General features: G+C 41.0%; 1 protein-coding gene across 1 annotated transcript in view; it reads left to right on the top strand.

Moving 5' to 3' along the window:
- The first annotated feature begins 7,056 nt into the window (after positions 1 to 7,056).
- The window catches only part of glceb (glucuronic acid epimerase b), a 33,011-nt gene continuing 29,575 nt past the window's right edge, over positions 7,057 to 10,492 (top strand). The window contains exon 1 of the mRNA XM_054771258.1: positions 7,057 to 7,236. The gene's annotated coding sequence lies outside the window, so the exon portion shown is untranslated. The remainder of the gene's footprint in view (positions 7,237 to 10,492) is intronic.

The raw sequence follows: 10,492 nt of genomic DNA, 5'->3' as shown, positions 1-10,492 counted from the left end.
TGAGCCGTCAGCATCAGCATGTTCATTATTCATCGTCATTGATTCTGGCAGGTTGGAGACGCTTCCTTGTAATGCAACACCAATCTGGGACGGGACCACTGTCAACACGCTCATCTCCTCCATCGTACACGCTGATCCCTGCTCAAACTTGGTTTGACTTTATTCCCAATACAGCTTTTCCTGGCGGTCACCGTGGTTACCAGCAAATGGTGGGAAACTTGAAAATGGCTCGGTCAACCCCCCTCCAAACATCCTCCTCCGCTTTTGGATCAACATTTGCAAAAAAAGTGTGTTGTAATTATTAGATTACATCCCCTTCTCTCATCAATTGCCATTGTTCACTCACGACACAAATCCGTAAAATATGCCTCACACACTTATTAAACACATTTCATGTATAAGATTTACAGCTACTCACTGCTAATCAATGATCATGGACGATGATCAATGATTGCCCTTAGCCAAACAAACTTTTGCATCGCAGCACAAAACTGTGGGGCCTTCAAGGGCTGGCAAACAAAGCGTGAAATCACAGCGCTTGATGAAAAACATTATCAGGGAAGGTCATACCGATAAATCCGGTAACATTAAAAATAGCTCCAATAACCGATCATTAAAAAAAAAAAAACACTCCAATGAGGCGAGATTACCTGTACTGTGCAGGTGAGCAAATCAAGCGCCCCTTTTTACTCCTGGCTGTGACGTTAATGGTCTGTCTTAACTTCCCCTGAGCTCACTTGTATACAGACACTTCGTGTGCTAGTTGTACCAAATGCTCCGCGATGAGGAGCAAAAAAAACATTGATTATACAAAAAACTTTATAGGCCACTTGAAACGCCAGTGCCGCGGCATTTGAAAAGGGCAAAAGGTCTGCCAGAGACCTCCGTGGTGGCACACCGGCTGCTCAGAGCGTGTGCCCAAATACAGCGCACCATGTCTAACAAGGACTGGAGGCTGAAAATATCTAAAACTGTGCCTTCATTGCAATCTCACAAATAAAATGAAGGTTTCACAAATCACAAATCAATTTTATGACTCTTTGGGGTCTGTAGATGAATCCAGTCCAGATTTGAGAAGTCTAGGTCTGGTGGCTTTTGAACAGCACCAAGTCTAATATGCACTAGAGCAGGGGTGTCCAAACTTTTTCCAGCAAGGGCCACGCACTGAAAAATGAAAGGATGCAAGGGCCACTTTGATATTTTGTAAACCCACACAGAGATATGCTAAGAAGTTATATGTAGCTCAAGAAAAAAATGCATTTTAGCTTTGTAATGTAGGTGAAATGCCACTAAAAATGACTTCTTTCCATAATAATACCAGTTTATTCTTGTAAAATTGCGACTTTTGTTCTTCATTTGATTGTGTCTTTTTTCCCCATTTTTGCTGTTTTTTTTTAAAAAATTTTCCATCTATTTCATTTCAACTTTCCTCTTGTAAATTTTCTCCTCATAATTATAACTTTATATCTTTTAAAACAATAATGTGTTGTTTCTTTATTTCAACCTTGTTACTAAAATGATATTTTTCCTCATTTTACAAGTCTATTCTAATAAAATTGCAACTTTCTTCTCATTGGAAAACTATTTTTTCTCTTAATATTTTGACTTTACTTTGGTAAAATTTCCGCTGTTGATTTTTTTTGTATAATTTTTCAAATATTTCAACTTTCTTCTTGTATATTTTCTTCTCCTAATATTTTGTTTATTCCCATGTTATACATTTTCCCCCAAAGTTTCCAAAATTTACAACTTTATTCACTCTATTTGACTTAAAAAAAAAATAAACAAGAATTCTTTCTTTAATATTTCAACTTCATGCTCCCAAAATGACATTTTTCCTCATACTATTACTTTATTCTTTTATGAAATTATGGCTTTTTTTCCTTGCTAGAGTACAACTCTTTTCTTAATATTTTGACTTTTGATTGATTTTCCCATTTTTGCTGCTGTTGTTGTTTCCTTGTTAAATTACATTTTTAGACTGTGCTGCTGGCCAATAAAATCGCAGCCGCGGGCCGCACATGGCCCCCGGGCAACACTTTGGACACCCCCGGACTCGAGGCTGAAAGCATAGGAAAATGTACTTTGATTGCATTTTCACAAAGAGAATCACAGACTGTTTTTATTTAAGTGCTCATAATGCTGGTGCAAAACCTTCCATGTAAACACCTTTTTTTTCATACTTGCACTGTTTTGTTTTCACAAGGAAACTGCTGATGACGAACCGAGGCCATGTTTTTCTCCAGGAGAGGTACAAATGAGATGTACACACTCTTTTGGTAGACATAAATAGGTGAGGGAGGAAGGGGGCGGGGTAAGGAAAAAGAAGGTCACATGCACGTTGATGTCGACGGCGAGGCACTCAGCACTGTGCAGCAATTAAATTTTAACGAGGCCTCTTCATTGGGCTGGAGTGGAGCAGTCGGATGTTAATGTGCAGACACTCTCATGCTTCCTGTCCCCTACGCAGCGCTAACGTGCCACTCCATCATCCATATCGTATCATATCATATCACATCACATGGCATAGCCACGTTTGCTGACGTCAGTTCCTGCTGATTTTGTTCTTGAGCTTTGGAAGTTGGTGGTGGTTGAAATTCATCAGCGTAATGTTCATCAAATCAAAGAGAAATAATTGGGAGCGATATTTGGATGGTGCTTCCTGAGACCTCACATCTGATGGATAGAACGCCTTCAGTGTGCAGCATGTTGTGCTAAACAAACACACACACACACACACACACACACACACACACACACACACACACACACACACACACACACACACACAGCCTCCAGTGCTTGATAGTATTTCCATCATGACGCATAATTACATATTTGCCATGTGCTAATCGGCAGCAGTGTCCTGGTGTTAATCATGAGCTAACACAGCGTTTGACACAGATTTGATTATCTGGAGTACATGCACGACTGCGCTGCATGAGACTATTTCCAGGTGGAACTTTCCAGAAGGTTTTGTGAATATTCCTCTTTATCCCATCCCGACATACGGCGAGTAAACACACCTCACATTTCAGAAAATACTTGATTTTATCTTCTCAAGGGACAACACTGTAGAAATAAAACTTGGATGTCACTTAGTGGAGTAGTCAGTGTACAGCGTTGAAAGCAGTATGGATTTACTGCCCTCTGAAAAGAACTCAGCACGCAGCCATTATAAGTATAGTTGAAATTAATAATTATCGGGCCGATACGAGGGAATTAGGACGCATTTTACAACTAGCACGCGAAATGTCTCTCAAGTCGTGATGTGCAGAAGAGCAGTTTGACTGGCAGATTACTATCACTGTCCTGCTCCACTGAAAGACTAAGCAGACCACGCCTCGCCCACGCCACGAGGCTTTTCAACACAACAGCGGGGGAGCAGTAAAATACACACACAGGGCTGGACTTATTACCTTGTTATGCATCTGTTCCGTATTTATTGATTATTTTCTCCCATTAGGGCAGACAGTACTGTTGATCTAAATGCCCTTACGTGCGTAACAGATTTGTTCTGCCCTGGAAAAGTGTGAGATACTCCTCCCCTGTTGTGCAGAATTGATCTCTTGGAGATGAATAAAGTATCTATCAATCTCTTGGAGATGAATAAAGTATCTATCAGTCTCTTGGAGATGAATAAAGTATCTATCAATCTCTTGGAGATGAATAAAGTATCTATCAGTTACATTAAAAATAGCTCTGATAACCGATATTTGAAAAAAATGTTCCAATGAGGAGAGATTACCCGTACTGTAAGGGTGAGCAAATCAAGCGCTTCTTTTTAATCCTGCCTGCGACATTAACGGCCTGTCGTCACTTCCCCGGAGCTCACTCGGCCCAGCAAGGTGCACTGTATTCGGGCACACACTCCGAGCAGCCCCTGGCAAATCTTTTGCACTTTCCAAACGCCACGGTGCCGGCGTTTCACGTGGATGACAAGGTTTTTTGTGTGCTCTATGTTTTTTTTTCTCTCATCTTGGAGCATTTAGCACGCAAATGCCTCTGAAGTAGCGAAAACTTCCGATACCAGCTCTTGATGCTCTGAAATCGATTCTCAAATGAAAATATCGATACTTTCGACACTTCAGTCATTTGAGGTCATGTTTTTTCTGAAACGCTTTGTCTGTTGAAACAATGACTGATCGTAAACGGAACCATGCGTGAATTGTGAATAAAGTTTTCGTCCTTAAAGTAGTTAATAATGAATAATTTGTTTTAATGGTTTTAATATTGGACTTATTTTCTTTTATCATTGTTTAAATGACCATTTTCACATATTTTATGAGATTTTGTCCTGTTTTTAGCTTGGCTATGCTGTAAAGCACAGCCGCTGCCTCAATAAACTCCAGGGTTTAAAATAAATACAAAATTACTTGAATTAATTATTTAAATATGAATTCCTTTAAATTAATAATTTAATTGATTGAAATTAATCATTTATTTTTTATTTATTGTATTAATTAATTGTTATTTTATGTATTAAATGTCTTGTATTCTTTATCCTATGATATGAAAAACACTACGTTTAAAAATGTACCAGACACATTAGGGGAATTTCAAAGCATCGGTATCGCTGACACCAGCCTGAATTTGACTCAGTATCGAATTGGAAAGAAATCAGAAAGAAGTGAATGTTTGTTTACAAGTGAGCTCTATGGAAGTTATTACGACAGGCCCGTAATGGCGCAGGCAGGAGAAAAAAGGGGCGTTTGATGTGCTCAACCGCACAGTGCGGGTAATCTCGCCTCATTGGATTTTTTTTTTTTTTAATGATCGGAGCTATTTTTAATGTTGTCGGATTTATCTGTATGACATCATAATTCCCTCATATTGTGCACCCCTAAAAATAAGCATTGGAAGAGAGAAGTACGAATTGCGGCTTTTGTGGCTTGTCTGTGCAAATACACCTGTGCAAATACTCTGCCAGCCTGTGAAGGTGCGAGGGCAAAGTGAAGGTGATAAGATGGTGAGCACATCCTGTGTGTGCACACAAATCAGCAAGTGACATCCCACACCTTGGCCAAGCCATTGCTCAGGAAGATGTCATAGTGATAGAAGAGTCTCATACGAATGTCTCCATCCACACACACACACACACACACACACACACACACACACACACACACACACACTTAATATCGCCATCCACACAGCAGTCAGTCAATTTATTTTGCTCCCTTGTGGCTGAATTTGATGTCAGATAGGAAGAGTGGCACATTAAAGAGATGGCCTCCTCTCCTTCCAAAAGTCCAAATGAAAGACGGACTTAGAATACAAATTAGGCAAAGATGAAATGAACGCTAGAGCCTTATCTCTACCCGTCAGTCAGTTTGGAGTTTGTGCTTGCTGTAAAGATGCAAAGGCAGGATAGTGACATCCCCACTGCAGTGGAATATGTTTATATGCTCGTATACTTTGAAGCCTTCGTCCTCCATTGACTCTACTAACATCCTTTTCCAAATTGTAGTTTGTGTGCAGCATTTGGTATATTGAAATCTGCTAATTCCTTTCCTCCACTGCGGCCACTCAAGAACGATTTCTGACAGGAATTAAGAGTGGGACGGCCGTTGCAGGAGCTTTTCTAAGATTCCGTGCTTCTCTATAACTCTTGGGGCGGGTCGATCCTCGCTCCCTCCACCGAGTCACTTCACCCACCTTGCCTCCTGTGCCGCCCACACTGGTGTTTGAACGTGAATGAACGTTTGGTGGTGGTCGGAGAGGCCGTTAGGCGTGAATTGGCACCCATGTTTCCGACAGCTGTGTCCTCAGATATAGATTACCACAACTAGTGTGTGACTGAGCAGTGAATGAGTAATGGGTTCACTTCATTGTGAAGTGCTTTGGGTGCCTTGAAAAGCGCTGTATCAAATCTAATCCATTATTATTACTTATGTGGATGTGTTTAATCAGCCTGGGAAAAACAGCAATTCAACACATTCCTAGAAATAGACATTTTTACTAAGGATGCACAATAATTGTTATTATTTATAATTATATGACAGAATTATGACATCATACTAATAAATCCAAAATTTAAAATAGCTCAGATAATGGATTATTTAAGAAATGCTCCAATGAGGCAAGATTACCCGTAATGTGAGCAAATCAAGCGCTCCTTTTTTCTCCTACCTGCGAAGTTAATGGCCTGTCGTAATTTCCCCTGGGCTCACTTGTAAACAAACAATCACTATCCGAGACATTTCGCAAAGTGTGCAAAACATTTGCCAGATACCTCCGTGGCGTCACACCAGCTGCTCGGAGCGTGTGCCCGAATACAGTGCACCTTGCCTCCTCTTGCGCTATACTCTGGTTCTCCTGATCGTAGTGATGTGGTAGTAGTAATGTCATGATATTTGATTAGGACAAATCAGCAGGTACAGTTGGTCAAATCCTCATTTTTTCCTATCCTTCTTACCTCCAGGTGTGCACAAACTAGTTACATCTAAATTTTAAAAAAGTAGATATAAAAAAGTTATTGGTTATCGGTACCTTATTGGCCTTGAGAAAGTTATATCGGTTTGTAAAAAAAATGTCTCGCATATCTAATAAAAACCCATATTTTACTTTTTGTGTAAGATATATTAGTATTATACTAAAGTGTTCAAGCGGTGTAAAAAAGCAAAAAAGTCAACTAACCCACTGGAAACAACTCTCCTGTCGACTTCCTGATCCTGTCTGAGCTGCTGGCTCGCAAACGCCGAGCAGTCGAACCCGAGAACAATGCCACTTGAAACGCCTACTTCACAGCCGATCTGTGGCAGATTAGGGCGGGTCATCGTTGCCTCCTTTCTCCCTTATAGTAAGTCAGTAAACGTACTATGGCGTCACTTTAAAAAGTTTCGTTTACTTTAAAGAGTGACTCATTAAAACTCGAGTCAGTAAAATGAATCAAGTTTCACCTCACTATCTATTATTACAACGTCCGTATATTGTTCACGTGTTCATGGAGTGTTGACAAAGAAATGTAGCATTTTGATTGGTCGACGGAGTTCTCCTTTTGTCTCGCGATATTTGAAAATCCTTGCAGCTCACAGGCAGTCCTTCACTGGCAGCTGCCGTGGTCAGACGCTGTTGTGTTGGAGAGGCGGTGTGATCAACCCGTCCTTTCAGTGCTTGGTTCCGCCTGGGGTGAAGTGTGGATCTTTTAAGCTAACCTCCAGACGAACACAACGACTACCAGCGTGGCCGAACAAGATTAAGCTTTGCGTCGTTTATCACCTTTAAATGCTGCAGGTAAGGTCTATATCGTACGTGTTGGTTTTTTCTGGCTTCTTCTAGCTGGGTCACACTTGCATTTAACGACCCCCCCCCCCCCCCCCCCAAAAAAAAAAAGAAATCAGAATCATAATGAAATATAGCCAGTTGTCTTCTCCAGAAAAATCATCTTTTCTTGCTTTACCGCTTTGCCGTTATTTATGTGGAACATGACTGTCGGTGTCGGCTAGTGGAAGTGGAACTACAGTAGAAGAAGAATGTCGGAACTTCAAAGCTCCCTTCCAATGTCCCTGGGATGCATAGCCCCGTTAGCTTGAATGCTAACGACACGTCTGCATGGTGATACACTCTGGTTCACTTGCATGATTCCATTATAATCGTGTAATCACTTCTTGTTGTTGTTACCTCGGTGGGAGGACTTTGTAGTTTAGACTCCTTAGGTGAACTGAGCGTTAGTTTATTTCCCTTGGTGATGCATGCAAGCCATCTGAAGTTATCCCCATAATTTTCACATTGTTTACCCAAAATGCACGATATTATCATGAGCAAATAATCATTGTAATTGTACAAACAGCACTAGTGTCTAAAGATTCCTGACATCCACTTATTTATTCACTTACATACTGTCAGGAACTTTTTAGTCCTCAATAGGTGGCCCCCGGGTCACACAAGGATGCCAGACATCACCCAAATAATGTAAACTAGGGGTGCACGATAATTACCGGGCAGATATGAGGGAATCATGACGTCATACAGATAAATCTAATAACATTAAAAATAGCTCAGATAACGGATCATTAAAAAAAAAACACTCCGAAAAGGTGACATTACCCATACAGACATTACCCATCAAGCGCTCCTTTTTTCCTCCTGCCTGTGACGTTCACGGCCTGTCGTAACTTCCCCTGAGCTGACTTGTAAACATTTGTGTGCTAGTAAAATATTGAGTACACAAAAAAGCTCATCAGCCACCTGAAACGCCAGCGCTATGCCGTTTTTGAAAAGAACGTGTGCCTGAATACTGTGCACCTTGCTCCCACTCTATACTCTGGTTCTCCTGATAGTAGTGATGTGGTAGTAGTAATGTCATGATATTTCATTAGGACTAATCAACAGGTACAGTTGGTCAAATCCTAATTTGTTCCAGTCCTTCGTGCCTCCAGGTGTGCACAAACTACAGTTAAATCTAAATTTAAAACGTGGGTATAAAAAAGTTATCGGTACCATATCGGCTTTATCGGTGTGACATCATAAATCCCTATTGGCTCGATAATTGTGCAATTATTGTTCAGTTATTGTTCATTATTTACTTATGCTTTGACACATTTTGTTTACCATAAATCATGGATTATTAGTCGCTACTTTTTACACACACTTTAATGATGCTGCAGATTTAATAGAAGTAGTAGAGTAAGTAAGTAATAGTAGCTAATAGAACTACAGTTCCCATGATGCTTAGAGTGCTGATTCAGGAAGTGTGACGCTAATACCACATTTTGGAGTCTTATTAAGCGATGGTGTTTTGATCTGACAAATTTTAAGTACATTTGGTCACGTGTAGAATTACAAATCTTCCAAGTGAGGCCTATGCAGGTCCAAAAAAAATCTTGACATTTGGTTGGTGTGGCTTATAGTGCGGAATTTAGGGTATAAATACCACAGATTTCAAATACTATTGAGAACCTGATTTGTAATTTATTTATTTATCTGTACAAACCACTGTATGAGTTGCTGGCGCCAGCATCATTCAGGCATGAATAAAGACACTAACACACCTGCCAGAAAATTTTATGTGGAGCCCCACCCCACCCCTACCCCCCTCGCCCTACTATTTGACAAACACTTCCTTAAGGACAAGTCTTACATCAGAACAAGTCTTAACATTTACTCATCACATGCCTTCATCCGTTTATGCCCATGCTTGTTCTATGTATTCTTGCACAGCAATAACAATATATCATAATATATGGTGTTTTTCACAAGCTGAGCTTGTACTTGTGGGTGGAGTGTGACATTCTGCTTGTCTCTGTGCATTATGAAGTGACAAACCATTACCTATCGCTTATTATGTTCACAATCCCGGGGAGCTGGAGCCGATCCCAGCTAACTACAGCCTGGACTAGGGTTGTCACCATACCAGAACTTCAGTAGTCGATACTAATACGTGTGAATTTGCACGATTGTCCCTGCGTATTTGATACCGATACAAATAACTTTCTGCTTCTCCAGATTGATATAGTACCAATAACCAATCATTCCAATCAATCAGCCGGTGTGCCGCTAAAGAGGTCATGAGAGCAGGAGTACAGAGGGGGAGGAGAAATTGAGCACACAAAAGACCTTGTCAGCCACCGGAAAAGTGAAAAAGGTTTGCCAGAGACCTCCGTGGTGTCACACCGGCTGCTCGGAGCGCGTGCCCGAATACAGTGAACCTTGCTGGGCCACGCCAGGTGGCTCCTCCTGCTCTATACTCTGGTTCTCCTGACCACCGTAGCGACACACTGACTACTCGGAGCATGTTATTGGTACCATATTGGTCTTGAGAAGCAGAAAGTTATCAGTATCGGTTTGAAAAAAAAAAAGATATCGTGCATCTCTGGTAGAAAAGGTATGACGCACAATTTTTGTGGTTTTGAAAGCGTGACTTTTTCATACCGTGGTATACCTACAAACCGGTAACTGGCCCATCTCTATTGACAGTGATAAGTCTGGTGCGTGTTACTAGTGACACCTGGTGGCCATTGTAGACAACAGTTAACATTAATGTCCTTTTAATCTCTTAAACTATATTTGTATTTTAGTTCATTTCGTCATTTTTATGCTTTAGAATACTTAATTTAGGCCAAGAATGCATACAATTTGCTTAGTATGCATATTCTTTGATAGCGGGAAAAAATAATTGTTAGACCATAATTACCCGTAATGTGCGGGTGAGCAAATCAAGCGCTCCTTTTTCCTCCTGCCTGTGACGTTAACGGCTTGTTGTAACTTCCTCTTATCTCACTTGTAAGGAAACATTCACTGTTTCAGAGACATTCCACGTGCTAGTTTTACCACATGCTCCGTGATGAGAGGGTGGGGGGGGGACACACACAAAAAACCTCAGTCACCTGAAACGCCAGCGCCGCTGCATTTGAAACGCGCAGAAGGTTTGCCAGAGACCTCCATGGTATCACACCGGCCGCTCGGAGTGTGTGCCCGAATACAGTGCACCTTTCTGTGCCACAGCAGGTGGCTCCTCCCGGTCTATACCCTGGTTCTCCTGATAGTAGTG

This window comes from Dunckerocampus dactyliophorus, chromosome 3, assembly GCF_027744805.1.
Source record: "Dunckerocampus dactyliophorus isolate RoL2022-P2 chromosome 3, RoL_Ddac_1.1, whole genome shotgun sequence".
NCBI lineage: Eukaryota > Metazoa > Chordata > Actinopteri > Syngnathiformes > Syngnathidae > Dunckerocampus > Dunckerocampus dactyliophorus.
This window is presented reverse-complemented; position numbering and strand designations above follow the sequence as displayed.